Here is an 18,233-nt window from a genome sequence, read left to right as displayed (position 1 = left end):
ATCTCATCTCATCCTCATTGCAACCCTGTGAGGTCGGTGTTATTATTTATCTCCTTTTTACAGATGGGGAACTTCAGGCTCAGAGAGATTACGTAGCATGCCCAAAGACATTCTGCTAGTAAACAGCAGCGTCCAAACTTGAACTTAACTCTCTAACTCCATAGTCTATGTTTATAACCCCTGTAGCTATATTATGGAAACATAAAAAAGGCTTCATTGGGAACCTGAGTTTGCTGCTTGTCTCTTTCATTATGTATTAGTGATCTAGGACTGAGCACTGGATAAAGACAGTGCTGCTTGAAGGAAGTAAACATCTGGAATGACCAGATGCTGCAGACTTTGCAATACACTTCTAAGTTAGAGAACTATGAATTGTTAGAAGTGGAAGGGGGTTGTTGATCTACTTTTAAAGAGAAGCAATGGATTGGGACATGTTGGGATTCCCACTTATTCTGTAACCTTTATGGGGAAAGTTGATTTCTTACATAAAGACTCACGCTGACCATTTCTGTTCTTTGGGGTGCCTCCTTTACTGTCCCGCCATATACTGGGCACTTTGCCTTGCTACCCTGCATGTGGACCAAATCTTTGTTTTCCCACCAGCACAATGTCTTCCATATAGCAGATGTTCACTACTTACATTGGTTTAGCAAGTATTTGTTAGGAACTTAGTATATATGAGGTATTGAGCAGACACTGAAGATGAATAACACATGCCCTTGAGGAGCTGACAGTCGAGCAGACAGATAAGCAAGGGTTCCACTATAGTGTGACAGGTGTTGAGATGGAGATGGCCAGACGTGTTTGATGGGGATGCTGAAACCCTGAGTATGGTTCTGTGTCAGGATCTCATTCATCCACTCATCTGATATGCATATCCCATCTGAGGCATTCTCCCCTACACTGGAGCACATCCACTCATCTGATATGCATAACCCATCTGAGGCATTCTCCCCCACACTGGAGCACATCCACTCATCTGATATGCATATCCCATCTGAGGCATTCTCCCCTACACCGGAGCACATCCACTCATCTGATATGCATATCCCATCTGAGGCATTCTCCCCCACACCGGAGCACATCCACTCATCTGATATGCGTATCCCATCTGAGGCATTCTCCCCCACACTGGAGCACATCCACTCATCTGATATGCGTATCCCATCTGAGGCATTCTCCCCCACACTGGAGCACATCCACTCATCTGATATGCGTATCCCATCTGAGGCATTCCCCCCTACACTGGAGCACATCCACTCATCTGATATGCGTATCCCATCTGAGGCATTCCCCCCTACACTGGAGCACATCCACTCATCTGATATGCGTATCCCATCTGAGGCATTCTCCCCTACACTAGAGCACATCCATTCATCTGATATGCGTATCCCATCTGAGGCATTCCCCCCTACGCTGGAGCACATCCACTCATCTGATATGCGTATCCCATCTGAGGCATTCTCCCCTACGCCGGAGCACATCCACTCATCTGATATGCGTATCCCATCTGAGGCATTCCCCCCTACACCGGAGCACATCCACTCATCTGATATGCATATCCCATCTGAGGCATTCTCCCCCACACTGGAGCACATCCACTCATCTGATATGCGTATCCCATCTGAGGCATTCCCCCCTACACTGGAGCACATCCACTCATCTGATATGCGTATCCCATCTGAGGCATTCCCCCCTACACTGGAGCACATCCATTCATCTGATATGCATATACCATCTGAGGCATTCTCCCCTACACCGGAGCACATCCACTCATCTGATATGCATATCCCATCTGAGGCATTCTCCCCTACACCGGAGCACATCCACTCATCTGATATGCGTATCCCATCTGAGGCATTCTCCCCCACACTGGAGCACATCCACTCATCTGATATGCGTATCCCATCTGAGGCATTCTCCCCTACACTGGCGCACATCCACTCATCTGATATGCGTATCCCATCTGAGGCATTCTCCCCCACACTGGAGCACATCCACTCATCTGATATGCGTATCCCATCTGAGGCATTCTCCCCCACACTGGAGCACATCCACTCATCTGATATGCGTATCCCATCTGAGGCATTCTCCCCTACACTGGAGCACATCCACTCATCTGATATGCGTATCCCATCTGAGGCATTCCCCCCTACACCGGAGCACATCCACTCATCTGATATGCATATCCCATCTGAGGCATTCTCCCCTACACCGGAGCACATCCACTCATCTGATATGCATATCCCATCTGAGGCATTCTCCACTACACCGGAGCACATCCATTCATCTGATATGCGTATCCCATCTGAGGCATTCCCCGCTACACTGGAGCACATCCACTCATCTGATATGCATATCCCATCTGAGGCATTCTCCCCTACACTGGAGCACATCCATTCATCTGATATGCGTATCCCATCTGAGGCATTCCCCCCTACACTGGAGCACATCCACTCATCTGATATGCGTATCCCATCTGAGGCATTCTCCCCTACACTGGAGCACATCCACTCATCTGATATGCGTATCCCATCTGAGGCATTCTCCCCTACACTGGAGCACATCCACTCATCTGATATGCGTATCCCATCTGAGGCATTCTCCCCTACACTGGAGCACATCCACTCATCTGATATGCGTATCCCATCTGAGGCATTCTCCCCTACACTGGAGCACATCCACTCATCTGATATGCGTATCCCATCTGAGGCATTCCCCCCTACACTGGAGCACATCCACTCATCTGATATGCGTATCCCATCTGAGGCATTCTCCCCTACGCTGGAGCACATCCACTCATCTGATATGCGTATCCCATCTGAAGCATTCTCTCCTACGCCGGAGCACATCCACTCATCTGATATGCGTATCCCATCTGAGGCATTCCCCCCTACACCGGAGCACATCCACTCATCTGATATGCGTATCCCATCTGAGGCATTCCCCCCTACACTGGAGCACATCCACTCATCTGATATGCGTATCCCATCTGAGGCATTCCCCCCTACACTGGAGCACATCCATTCATCTGATATGCATATACCATCTGAGGCATTCTCCCCTACACCGGAGCACATCCACTCATCTGATATGCATATCCCATCTGAGGCATTCTCCCCTACACCGGAGCACATCCACTCATCTGATATGCGTATCCCATCTGAGGCATTCCCCCCTACACTGGAGCACATCCACTCATCTGATATGCGTATCCCATCTGAGGCATTCCCCCCTACACCGGAGCACATCCATTCATCTGATATGCATATACCATCTGAGGCATTCTCCCCTACACCGGAGCACATCCACTCATCTGATATGCATATCCCATCTGAGGCATTCTCCCCTACACCGGAGCACATCCACTCATCTGATATGCGTATCCCATCTGAGGCATTCTCCCCCACACTGGAGCACATCCACTCATCTGATATGCGTATCCCATCTGAGGCATTCTCCCCTACACTGGAGCACATCCACTCATCTGATATGCGTATCCCATCTGAGGCATTCTCCCCTACACTGGAGCACATCCACTCATCTGATATGCGTATCCCATCTGAGGCATTCTCCCCCACACTGGAGCACATCCACTCATCTGATATGCGTATCCCATCTGAGGCATTCTCCCCTACACTGGAGCACATCCACTCATCTGATATGCGTATCCCATCTGAGGCATTCCCCCCTACACTGGAGCACATCCACTCATCTGATATGCATATCCCATCTGAGGCATTCTCCCCTACACCGGAGCACATCCACTCATCTGATATGCATATCCCATCTGAGGCATTCTCCACTACACCGGAGCACATCCATTCATCTGATATGCGTATCCCATCTGAGGCATTCCCCGCTACACTGGAGCACATCCACTCATCTGATATGCATATCCCATCTGAGGCATTCTCCCCTACACTGGAGCACATCCATTCATCTGATATGCGTATCCCATCTGAGGCATTCTCCCCTACACCGGAGCACATCCACTCATCTGATATGCATATCCCATCTGAGGCATTCTCCCCTACACCGGAGCACATCCACTCATCTGATATGCATATCCCATCTGAGGCATTCTCCACTACACCGGAGCACATCCACTCATCTGATATGCATATCCCATCTGAGGCATTCTCCCCTACACTGGAGCACATCCATTCATCTGATATGCGTATCCCATCTGAGGCATTCTCCCCTACACCGGAGCACATCCACTCATCTGATATGCATATCCCATCTGAGGCATTCTCCCCTACACCGGAGCACATCCACTCATCTGATATGCATATCCCATCTGAGGCATTCTCCACTACACCGGAGCACATCCATTCATCTGATATGCGTATCCCATCTGAGGCATTCCCCGCTACACTGGAGCACATCCACTCATCTGATATGCGTATCCCATCTGAGGCATTCTCCCCTACACTGGAGCACATCCATTCATCTGATATGCGTATCCCATCTGAGGCATTCCCCCCTACACTGGAGCACATCCACTCATCTGATATGCGTATCCCATCTGAGGCATTCTCCCCTACACTGGAGCACATCCACTCATCTGATATGCGTATCCCATCTGAGGCATTCTCCCCTACACTGGAGCACATCCACTCATCTGATATGCGTATCCCATCTGAGGCATTCTCCCCTACACTGGAGCACATCCACTCATCTGATAATGCGTATCCCATCTGAGGCATTCTCCCCTACACTGGAGCACATCCACTCATCTGATATGCGTATCCCATCTGAGGCATTCCCCCCTACACTGGAGCACATCCACTCATCTGATATGCGTATCCCATCTGAGGCATTCTCCCCTACACCGGAGCACATCCACTCATCTGATATGCGTATCCCATCTGAGGCATTCTCCCCTACACCGGAGCACATCCACTCATCTGATATGCGTATCCCATCTGAGGCATTCTCCCCTACACCGGAGCACATCCACTCATCTGATATGCGTATCCCATCTGAGGCATTCCCCCCTACACCGGAGCACATCCACTCATCTGATATGCGTATCCCATCTGAGGCATTCCCCCCTACACCGGAGCACATCCACTCATCTGATATGCGTATCCCATCTGAGTCATTCCCCCCTACACCGGAGCACATCCACTCATCTGATATGCGTATCCCATCTGAGGCATTCTCCCCCACACCGGAGCACATCCACTCATCTGATATGCGTATCCCATCTGAGGCATTCTCCCCCACACTGGAGCACATCCACTCATCTGATATGCGTATCCCATCTGAGGCATTCTCCCCTACACTGGAGCACATCCACTCATCTGATATGCGTATCCCATCTGAGGCATTCTCCCCCACACTGGAGCACATCCACTCATCTGATATGCGTATCCCATCTGAGGCATTCTCCCCTACACTGGAGCACATCCACTCATCTGATATGCGTATCCCATCTGAGGCATTCTCCCCTACACTGGAGCACATCCACTCATCTGATATGCGTATCCCATCTGAGGCATTCTCCCCTACACTGGAGCACATCCACTCATCTGATATGCGTATCCCATCTGAGGCATTCCCCCCTACACTGGAGCACATCCACTCATCTGATATGCGTATCCCATCTGAGGCATTCCCCCCTACACTGGAGCACATCCACTCATCTGATATGCGTATCCCATCTGAGGCATTCCCCCCTACACTGGAGCACATCCACTCATCTGATATGCGTATCCCATCTGAGGCATTCCCCGCTACACTGGAGCACATCCACTCATCTGATATGCGTATCCCATCTGAGGCATTCTCCCCTACACTGGAGCACATCCATTCATCTGATATGCGTATCCCATCTGAGGCATTCCCCCCTACACTGGAGCACATCCACTCATCTGATATGCGTATCCCATCTGAGGCATTCTCCCCTACACTGGAGCACATCCATTCATCTGATATGCGTATCCCATCTGAGGCATTCTCCCCTACACTGGAGCACATCCACTCATCTGATATGCGTATCCCATCTGAGGCATTCTCCCCTACACTGGAGCACATCCACTCATCTGATATGCGTATCCCATCTGAGGCATTCTCCCCTACACTGGAGCACATCCACTCATCTGATATGCGTATCCCATCTGAGGCATTCTCCCCTACACTGGAGCACATCCACTCATCTGATATGCGTATCCCATCTGAGGCATTCTCCCCTACACTGGAGCACATCCACTCATCTGATATGCGTATCCCATCTGAGGCATTCTCCCCTACACTGGAGCACATCCACTCATCTGATATGCGTATCCCATCTGAGGCATTCTCCCCTACACTGGAGCACATCCACTCATCTGATATGCGTATCCCATCTGAGGCATTCTCCCCTACACTGGAGCACATCCACTCATCTGATATGCGTATCCCATCTGAGGCATTCTCCCCTACACTGGAGCACATCCACTCATCTGATATGCGTATCCCATCTGAGGCATTCTCCCCTACACCGGAGCACATCCACTCATCTGATATGCGTATCCCATCTGAGGCATTCTCCCCTACACCGGAGCACATCCACTCATCTGATATGCGTATCCCATCTGAGGCATTCCCCCCTACACCGGAGCACATCCACTCATCTGATATGCGTATCCCATCTGAGGCATTCCCCCCTACACCGGAGCACATCCACTCATCTGATATGCGTATCCCATCTGAGGCATTCTCCCCTACACCGGAGCACATCCACTCATCTGATATGCGTATCCCATCTGAGGCATTCTCCCCCACACCGGAGCACATCCACTCATCTGATATGCGTATCCCATCTGAGGCATTCTCCCCTACACCGGAGCACATCCACTCATCTGATATGCGTATCCCATCTGAGGCATTCTCCCCTACACCGGAGCACATCCACTCATCTGATATGCGTATCCCATCTGAGGCATTCCCCCCTACACCGGAGCACATCCACTCATCTGATATGCGTATCCCATCTGAGGCATTCCCCCCTACACCGGAGCACATCCACTCATCTGATATGCGTATCCCATCTGAGGCATTCTCCCCTACACCGGAGCACATCCACTCATCTGATATGCGTATCCCATCTGAGGCATTCTCCCCCACACCGGAGCACATCCACTCATCTGATATGCGTATCCCATCTGAGGCATTCTCCCCTACACTGGAGCACATCCACTCATCTGATATGCGTATCCCATCTGAGGCATTCTCCCCTACACTGGAGCACATCCACTCATCTGATATGCGTATCCCATCTGAGGCATTCTCCCCCACACTGGAGCACATCCACTCATCTGATATGCGTATCCCATCTGAGGCATTCTCCCCTACACTGGAGCACATCCACTCATCTGATATGCGTATCCCATCTGAGGCATTCTCCCCTACACTGGAGCACATCCACTCATCTGATATGCGTATCCCATCTGAGGCATTCTCCCCTACACTGGAGCACATCCACTCATCTGATATGCGTATCCCATCTGAGGCATTCTCCCCTACACTGGAGCACATCCAGTCATCTGATATGCGTATCCCATCTGAGGCATTCCCCCCTACACTGGAGCACATCCACTCATCTGATATGCGTATCCCATCTGAGGCATTCCCCCCTACACTGGAGCACATCCACTCATCTGATATGCGTATCCCATCTGAGGCATTCCCCCCTACACTGGAGCACATCCACTCATCTGATATGCGTATCCCATCTGAGGCATTCCCCCCTACACTGGAGCACATCCACTCATCTGATATGCGTATCCCATCTGAGGCATTCTCCCCTACACTGGAGCACATCCACTCATCTGATATGCGTATCCCATCTGAGGCATTCCCCCCCACACTGGAGCACATCCACTCATCTGATATGCGTATCCCATCTGAGGCATTCTCCCCTACACTGGAGCACATCCACTCATCTGATATGCGTATCCCATCTGAGGCATTCCCCCCTACACTGGAGCACATCCATTCATCTGATATGCGTATCCCATCTGAGGCATTCTCCCCCACACTGGAGCACATCCATTCATCTGATATGCGTATCCCATCTGAGGCATTCTCCCCCACACTGGAGCACATCCACTCATCTGATATGCGTATCCCATCTGAGGCATTCTCCCCCACACTGGAGCACATCCACTCATCTGATATGCGTATCCCATCTGAGGCATTCTCCCCTACACTGGAGCACATCCACTCATCTGATATGCGTATCCCATCTGAGGCATTCCCCCCTACACTGGAGCACATCCACTCATCTGATATGCGTATCCCATCTGAGGCATTCCCCCCTACACTGGAGCACATCCACTCATCTGATATGCGTATCCCATCTGAGGCATTCCCCCCTACACTGGAGCACATCCACTCATCTGATATGCGTATCCCATCTGAGGCATTCTCCCCTACACTGGAGCACATCCACTCATCTGATATGCGTATCCCATCTGAGGCATTCCCCCCTACACTGGAGCACATCCACTCATCTGATATGCGTATCCCATCTGAGGCATTCCCCCCTACACTGGAGCACATCCACTCATCTGATATGCGTATCCCATCTGAGGCATTCCCCCCTACACTGGAGCACATCCACTCATCTGATATGCGTATCCCATCTGAGGCATTCCCCCCTACACTGGAGCACATCCAATAAGAAGGCACTCACTTTTTACCAAGAAGAAGTTAAACTGCCTTTTTCTAATCTACCAAATGCCATGTATTTTGACATTAAATCTATGAATGCAATGCATTTACATATTTCATTTGTAAATAAAACTTAAGTAGAGCTGTTGTTAGTATTGCTTGGCACCTCCAGAAATCACATTATATCTTAATAGAACTTAAAATTACTGGGATTCATTCTGTGCCAAAATATATACCTAGGAATAAGCCTTTAAATTTTAGGTTATGTTTGTTCACTTTTGTGCCCATGGGAGGCAGTACAGAGTAGTGATTGACAGCAAGCATTCTAGAGCATGGCTGAATTTGACCTGGCTCTTCCACTCATCCACTGTATGACCTTGGACCAAATTACTTAGTCTTTCAGTATCTCAGTTTCCTCATCTGTAAAATGGGGAAAATGCTGGTATCTACTTCATAGGATTGTTATGAGCAGTAAATAAAGTAATGTACATGAAAATGCTAAGGTTAGTGCCAGGCACGTAGTAAACACAGTGTGCATATTTACTGTTATTATATTTTTAATTCATCTGAAATTTCATGCTTTATTACTCTGTTTTTCATAAATCATACACACTCACCTTTAAATGAAATTCAAATCATTGGAAATTGATGTGAACTTTTCTCTTACACAGAGTCTATAGTCCTTTGAGTCTTTTCACACCAAAAGCCAAGTAGGTTCTCTATTATCTCTGCTTGGAAATGAGAGGTCAACTTTGACATTCCTTTCTGCTCCTTTTACAAGGCCACAGCGTTTTACAATAAATTACGTGACTATCTCCTATCAGTTATCTTGATAAAATTTCCGTAGCTCACGCACTATCTCGTGCTAAGGGATCAATGCTGTTAGAATGTGTGATGTGTAGTTTAAAATCCCCAAGAAATAAAGCATACAACAGAGTTGGATTTACATTTCTTGACTGCATTGATGCCATTCTGTTTGCCAGTCTTGTGATTTACATGGGCATTTTTTTAGTCAGCCACTAGCATCATTGGCCAATATGCTGTCTAGGGGCCAGAATTTAGTGGTGACTTTCAGTCTCCTACTGCTGATTAAGGTTTTTGGCAGTGTTTTGGAATTCTGCTTGGCCAAAACAATTGACAAATACAGAGTCATTTAGAATAATAATAAACTAACATCGAGATTACTGTTTTTCCTTAGTTCACATTATTGTTAGCCTTTCATCTTTCTATATTATATCACATTTATTATTTCTAGTACAATGATGATATAGTCATTTTCGGGATTAAGCACATGAAAAAATGCTGAAAATGACAGGAAGGAGTGAGGGAGCCAGTTTGGCACAGAAAACAGAAGATTGGTGGGACTAGATGCTATACTAAGTGCAGCTCATCCAGGGTCCAGGGGAAATCCACTTTGTTCTTTCAGCCTTTATGGACCAAGTTGTTGCAATGTCCTCATCATTATACTTAGATTACAATTTTATCTTTGTCATTAAATGGAAACATATTAATATTGTGCCCACCAAGAAAGCTTCCTCAGTAGCAATATGTAAATGGGTTAATTATAGCTTTCACATGTATGGTCATTATCAATTTTTAATCTGAAGTTCCCTTAAATAAAATATGTAAGCAGTTAAGTTGGGCTTAGAAATTTACCAACAAGTAGTCTTTATAGCCTACTGTAATTATCTCTAGAAATCATCATGTGTTCAAGTGACTAACTCTCCAAAGCTTGTACTAAGATAAATAAACAGAAGCAGCAATAACCAGTTCCCTTGTATTTCCTAATCATTGGCATGCCTTTTAGTCATATTTTAGATTTAAGGAGGGCTCTGTCTCTCCCTAGGAATCCAAACTATGCTTTCTCTTAGTTGGCTTCCTGGGAAATCTAAGCCTCCCTCTCGCTCAACAACTTAAGTTCCAACAAGCTTTTGTACATCCCTTTACACTGTGCATGTAATGTCAAGGGATCTGAGCATGTGGCATGTGTTAGCAAGCACCTAGCACAAAGTATCAGTGTGACGGTCCAGCAGTATACATCCGTATGGGCATATCTTACTGAAATATTTATTGGAATAATTCCTTATTGGTTGGTAAATAGGCACTGACCAGAGCACGCTTTCCACTGCTCACTTCCTGGTCACCCCCATGATTCGGGGGTGGGAAAAAAAGGCAATTCCTAGCAGAGTAGCATCAGTCCTGCTTGGCTTGTGCCCATGCTAGAAGTGTTGTTTAATATTTTGGATATCATTCTTGGCTCATAGCCAATTGTGAGATCTATCCCTTTCCCACCACCCATGCCATTGGAGCTCTAAGACCTTCACTGTCTTTTCATGGACTGTTTCCTCCCAGTTGCATCTTAAATGCTAACTAGCATTCTGAGAGAAGAGTCATATCCCATAAAGAGATAGGGCACTACTTCCAGACCTCAGCTTCTAAACAGACACTTGAGATCTCATGAAAGCCAGATCCTAAAGCTTTTGAACTGTCCTCGTAGAGAAGCCCCCAAGCGCTCCCTAAGAGCATTCCAGAGCCCACGTCATTTGTATTTCAAGACACAAATCTAGCATGTTTGAGTTAACACCTTACACAGAGCAGTTGTCTGCTATGTTTTCTTTGACTGAATCTGGTTTTGTAAAACAGAGAATTTAATCAGTGGGTTTGTAGGGCAGGTAACAGAGGCAGTTGTACTCTTGAAGTCACAGCTAATAAACACTTGCCAGTGAGGAGGAAGACAGACTATAAAAGTAGGCATAAGGATTCCAAGCACACAGGCATTTGGGACATTTAAAAAGTGCTCAACATTTCCTTCAAGGCATGACTAATGTTTCTCTGTAATGATGACCTAGAATTATCAGAAAAAGTATAACTTTTCTTTTTTTTACTATCTTATGTCTAAGGAAGCAACAAAATTTTAAAAACATTTTAGAAAGATTTGTCTCTAGATAGATGATGAGACAAATATTAATGTTTAAGAGTTTTGTTTTTTGAAATCCCAATTTTATTGAATACCTCCTTGCCCGATAGTGTTCCAATAAATGAGGTGTTATTGTAACAAGACCCTAATGTGAACTTATGGACTTTTGTAGTATCTGATGGGCCAGCAATATTAATAAAAATCATTTGTGATAGAAATTATAGCATTGAGAAAATTACTTTGGGACCAGAATCATTATCATAAAGAGGTAGCTGCTTTCAGCTTAAGCACTTCCAACTTCATAGAGTTTGTTTGTTGGGGGGAAAGAATACAGAATATCAGTCTTCTGTGTCCTCTTTTTCAATGAAATATAATTGAAGAATTATTTTCTCACTAATAGTAGTATAAGGCAGCCTGGTGAAAAAGAGTCTAAAACTGGTATCACCACTGAATTTTGGCATGTGCACCTTTTTTTTTTTTTATAAATATGCATTTGTATCTGGAGGGAAAATTATTTTCTTTCATCAGTATCATACACACTCCAAAATATTTGTTCATTGTTTAGAAATAGAAATGTGGGCTAAAAGTAGAATAAAGATGAACACTTTACAATGTTTTTTGAGTTTCAGTTTGCCAGTGGAAGTTTTTCCAAATAACAGTAACACTTTGCTTATGCAAGAATTTTCAAGTTCTGTGTGGATGGAATTCTTGTGCTACCCTGTGTTAGAGGGAGTAATCTCCTGAAAAGAATACCATACAGATGGAAATGTCGCTTGTGTGTGCTTAGCGGAAAACCGCATGCATTTTCTTCAGAAGCAGAGCTTTCAAAGTTTAGTTCAGCTTTGTGTCATTCACAGTATAATGAGCAACAAATATTCTAATTTATTTAAAAGAGTTACTGCTATCATAACAAAATAAATACATAGTAGTTTACAAGATGTGCCCTAAATAGAGTTTTCTAGGTGTGAATATATATACTCAAAGTAATTTACTCGAGGGAGGCTTTTTGATCGGCTCTATGTTAGAATTCGATTTTTACGCTAACATGTATTTGTGAAAACCTATTATGCACTCAGCACTAAAAAGTCTGTTTTAGCTCCCTTTTTTCTGCATTACTCCCTTCCCTTTTCTTTTTTGATCCTGTTTTATCATTTCAGCTTACATCTGCTTTTAGGAAACGGCATTTCTGTTGCATCAGATAGTTTTTAAAGCATGCTCTTCTTAACCTCTGCTTAGCATAACTGGTGTATTTGGATAGCAAACACAGTACACCATCTTTAGCAGGTACAGCACTATTCCACTTATTACTAATCGTTTTCCTGATTTTTCTATTGGTATGAATAACCTGGTAAAGAAATGGAATATGGAATGAGTTGTTTTCTCAGGTTTAAGTCTCATTTCTAGTTCCTACTAGATGCGAAAATTGAATGTTCTTCCATTCTTTATGTTATCAACCTTTGCAATTGTAAGGAGCAGATTTTCTTGATTTTAGCTAGCATTATAAGATATATTTAATTTTGAATTTACATTGTAAGATCATCATTTTCCTTTTACTGAGGGCTGTTGATACATTTTGTGAAATACAGTGAACTGTTAAATGGACCTCAACTGTCTGAAACCCACAATCAATAAGAATTTTATCTGCATTTGGTCATCAGGAGAAATAAAATATGAATTTACCAGAGATTATAAGAAAAAAAACTGCCTGTGTTGTAGCCTAAGGTCAATTCATATTCAAGCCAAACCCCAACAGCTTCTATTAACCTTGAGAAGAATTGATGTCCAGGAATGCTGGCCTTTAGCCATTATAATATCTCTAGTAATGAAAGAATGATTTAGTTGGGTTTACTGTATGTTGTTTATTAAGACCAAAAGCAAAAAAAAAAAAAAAAAGAGGGCATGTATTGAAAAGATTTCTACCAAAGTGGTTTCTAGTAACCATGACTTTTAAAAAGGATCACCCAGGACTTCCCTGGTGGCACAGTGGTTAAGAATCCGCCTGCCAATGCAGGGGACACGGGTTTGAGCCCTGGTCCGGGAAGATCCCACATGCCGCGGAGCAACTAAGCCCGGGCGCCACAACTACTGAGCCTGTGCTCTAGAGCCCGCGAGCCACGACTACTGAGCCCGTGTGCCACAACTACTGAAGCCCGCGCGCCTAGAGCCCGTGCTCCGCAACAAGACAAGCCACCGCAGTGAGAAGAAGCCCGTGCACCGCAAAGAGTAGCCCCCGCTCGCCACAACTAGAGAAAGCCCATGCACAGCAATGAAGACCCAATGCAGCCAAAGATAAGTAAGTAAATAAATAAATAAACAAATAAAAATAAAAAAATAAAAAGGATCACCCAGTGTTTTTATTAATTGAATCTATTTTATATGAGCTATAGATTTTGGACAATAGCGTGCTTTATCTTTTCATAAAACTGATGAAGAAAAGCTATTTCTTCTCATGCAGCCATTTTTTATGTTCACAATCTAATGCCAGATTATTCTCCTCTTATCCCTTAAAAAAATTTCAGCCAACCTCTTTTTAGGTACAGTGATGGCTGGACCTTTGTTTAATTTACCATCTATACAGATCATGTTTGTTTGATTATGAATGAGAAATCCACTCATTTTCTAAATCTTATCCATTGATAGCAATTGCTGTGCAATTGATTCAGCTGTAATAATATGAATGTATTTTAAATACTACCAAAGTGAGAAAAGCAGTTATTGTAAAGGCATGGCCTTAGTTATTTGGTGACATTTTTGAGATATTACATATTTCTTCCTAAATTATGCTTGTACAGCTAGCCTTATGCAGGCAAGCCACTATGCTTGCAATTCTGTTAGCTGCCACTAGGTCGTGCCTGTTTGTAAATTGTAACCATCTGGGCTTCCCACACGTGAATAACAGCGAGAATAGGTTTATAGTACACAAGTGAATCAGATTTTTTTCAATGAAAATTAATTATTAAAATGGTCAATATAAATATTCCATCAGTTACCTATTATAGACAGGTTGATACACCATTTTTAGTAATATTTAAGGAAATGAAAGTGCATGACTATGAGTACCTTTCTCCCATCAAACTTTGTTATTAATAACCTCATATGCTTTCTTTGGTTTTTTCCTTTAGGGAGAATTTTTCTCTTCCTTTTAACTTTGTGTATTAAGATGCTTTAGGCTATATGCCTTTATACAGCTTCCCGTAGGCTTTCTGCTTATAGCTTTCTCTTCTACTGCCCTAGTTAATTGCTTTGCTGCTAGTTCTAGTTGCCCTAAATGACGAAGGTCTGATTTCTTTAGGTCTCAGGTGAAGTATTATTTCTTGGCACTTTTTATATAGGAAAGAACCATGTCATGTATTCAGTACAGTCTCACTAGGTTTAGCCCCTTTTTAGCCAGCAGTCGTAAGATTCTATCCCTTACCCCAACAACACACACACACACACACACACACACACACACACACACAAACACACACAGCCCGAGTGCGTGCACCCTTCCCTCCCTTCATGCACTGGTTTCCAGCAGTATAATATACACATGTAGATAAGTGGCTGTAACTTCGTTTGGTCTCTGAAAAATCCCATGGTGGTCTCTCTTCCACCAGCTAGCTGCCAGCCACTGTCACTAATTCTAACTCCTGCTTTCCTTTGGACTTTGATGTTGGATTGTTTTAAAAGCTAATTTGCATCAAATAGTAAAGATTATCTATTAACTTCCCTAGCAAGTTCCTGGCAGTTTTATAGTCTGCTTTGTAAAAAGACGCCATTACTCTATTTCTTCTGAACCTTTGAAAGCATTTATTTCAACTTCCCTTTCAATAAGTAGAATGGTTTTAAGTAGAGACATAGTGGCTTCAGTTCTTATGATCACATGTGTTCTCATGCTGTGAAAATTAAGAGTTTAAATAAGAGAAAGAAGAGAGAGAGAGAGAATGATACTGATGGAGGAAAGGAAGAAGGGAGGAGAGAGAGACACAGAGAGAGAGACAGACAGACAGACAGAGAAACAGAGAAAGAAAGAAAGAAAGAAAGATATTAAAACTTCTCCAAGATGTAGAACAAAGTATTCAATTTTGGTTGTTAGAACTGAGCTCCTGTGCTGGCTGTGTCACTAACTTTCTTGTAACTGTGACCAAGTGATTTATCATTTATAGTCCTGTTATCTTGTCTGGAAAATGAAGGAATTGGCCTGTAGATCATCATTGCCCACATTGTGAGTCTGTGACTCAGGCTCGTATTAAAGCAAAAATGTGGGGAATGTATCTTAGCTTCAGGTCTGCTTGAGTTCATGACTAAACAACTCAACTACCAATAAAAAGCACAGATTTTTATGCATTATAAAAATGTATAGGTTCACTCTTTCTCATCTCCTTTCCTGCATTGCCTGGACCTGCTGCTATCAAGGCAGTGCTTCACATTTGGGAGACACTGGTAGATATAGCACTTTCATATTCACACTAAAGGAAAACAGGAACCCTGGGGTGCTTATTTCTTTCATTCACATAGGCACAGTCATTCTGATTTACAAGAAATATTACCTTTGGATAAGAGAGAGTATTCTAAGAGGGCACAGCTTGTCTCTGTATTTCTAGGAGTTTGTGGTTATAAAGCAAGGGACATTCAGAACTTAGTCGTATGCTACCTCTAATAATTTGGAGAGGTGAGGTTGTCTCCTCAAATAGATTATAAACTCCTTGAGGGAAGAGAATCTATCTTATATGCATTTTTTTGTCACTCAAAGACCAAATGCAGTGCTATGCACATAGCCTACAAGTTAGCAATGCACTTCCTCTCTCTGATAAAAAGTTACTGACTCATGGCATCTTAGCCTCGTATGGTGATTTTGATGTTTCTAGTCCAACTTCCCATGCAGTGTGATAGAAACCCAGTGCAGAGGAGCGCACCACCTAGCGAAGCAGGTCAATGCACTGTTGGACAGCCCAAGCTCTGAGTTGGTCCTTCACTGTGTTGAGCTAACATGTGTCTCTCTCTGTACTCTATATTTTCACCCCTAGATCCTTCTGGAGAAACAGAAAACAAGTCAACTGCTTGCCTTTATATTGTTCATCTCCATAGTTCCTCATTTCCTAAGTATTTAGATAAGGAACTTGATGGCTTCAGAGTAAATACATAGCAAAACATTAAAAAATTATTTTTAGTCATTGTAGTCATGGGAAGAGGTTTGTGAGATTCCTATTTCCATATTGAACAAAATGAATTCTGATGATTTATTTCAGAAGCACTTTTTAGTGCCAAGCACTCTTCAGAGTGCTTTATAAATATTAACACACTTTAATCTACAATCCAACCCTGTGAGATTAATACTGTCTTTGACACCATTTTATGGATGAGGAAACTGAAGTACAGTTGATTTAGATAACTTGCCCAAGGTCTTTCAACTGGTAAGAGGTAAGATTATGAACAAGGGCTTCTTGTTCCAAAATCCTATTCTCAACCACTATGCAATGATGGGATATCTTTTAGGGTTTTTTTAAATTTGTTTTTTAAGCTGGGTCATGTAATTTTTTTCTCTTTTTCATTCTCATAAATTAGTACCTAGCTGTTTAAAGTTTCCAATTTTTCATGAGACTTATTTAAAATTAAGTTTCCTTTTTAAAGGTCTGGAAAAGGTACTGCTTAAAGATCTTTCCTTTATTGTTTGTTTTTGCTACCTTGAAGCACTATACCTTTATTTTGATTATATAAAGCTTTTTCCAATTTAGTTAACTGATGTTGCTAATATCTGGGAAAGTTCTACTCCAGTCTCTAAGGATGCTGTTACATCAGCTCTGTTTTCTGTCCCTAGGGAAGCTCTACTTTTTTCCATCTAGGTCCTTTGCACTCTCCTACACTGAATTTATTTAAATGTTTGCTTTGGCTCAAGCCTAAAACATCAAATAAATACCATAATTTGCTCATTTATATATTTTTCACTTTCTTTAAATTCCTAACAACTGGCCTACCATGTCTAAAACCAGTTCTATGTCATTAACCTGGATCTTGGATTTATGGAGTGCCTACCTCACACCAGGGATTTTCACATCTGTCCTATGATTTAATCCTGCAAGGAAACTGAGATGCTGAGGTTAAATATCTTGACCAAGAGTCAAATCCAGGTCTTTGTGATTCTAAAGCTCATTTTATACAGTACAGAACAACTAGCCTTTCTTCACTTCCCTGAGCTTTAGTTTTCTCATCTGTGCAATGAAAATAAATGGATTGAGAGCCTATTAAGCGTGAGGTACCAGGCCAGGTCCTGCGCAAAAGTGGTTCACAGAAATAGCTACACAACTATGACATAATAGGCTTGTGGTGGAGAGTTCTGTTTGAGCACCCGGTGATGCCTTCTTCTTGGTAGAGGTGAGAAGCTGCCCCTAGAGGAAAAAGTGAGATTTCTCCCTTTCTAAAGAAGCACACTCTATAATTCTATTCTACCATAAAATAGATACATTGAAAAAAATCATGTTGTACTCTTCTTTCTATAAACAGGTTTATTAAGTGTGTGGCATCACAATTATAGTTTGCTAGACTACTAAAGTCCATGAGAAGAGGAACCATGTCCAGTGCCTTGTATATAGTACTTAATACATATTTGGAGGATGAATGAAGGAAAAAAGACATTTTTGTAAATATATGGACTCTTACCTACACACGACTG

At 43.5% G+C, this 18,233-nt stretch overlaps 1 protein-coding gene across 8 annotated transcripts in view; it reads left to right on the top strand.

The window, feature by feature from the left end:
* Window positions 1-18,233, top strand: part of MBNL3 (muscleblind like splicing regulator 3) — a 136,853-nt gene that overhangs the window by 35,436 nt on the left and 83,184 nt on the right. The window contains exon 1 of one of the 8 annotated variants that reach the window (XM_082377939.1): window positions 8,677-13,874. The exons of the other annotated variants lie outside the window; for them this stretch is intronic. The gene's annotated coding sequence lies outside the window, so the exon portion shown is untranslated. Of the gene's footprint in view, window positions 1-8,676; window positions 13,875-18,233 lie in introns of those variants that run through there. 8 annotated transcript variants of the gene reach the window in all.

This window comes from Balaenoptera borealis (genome assembly GCF_965194805.1).
Source record: "Balaenoptera borealis genome assembly, chromosome: X".
Lineage (NCBI taxonomy): Eukaryota > Metazoa > Chordata > Mammalia > Artiodactyla > Balaenopteridae > Balaenoptera > Balaenoptera borealis.
The sequence above is the reverse complement of the archived record's forward strand: the minus strand, read 5'-3'. Positions and strand labels throughout refer to the sequence as shown.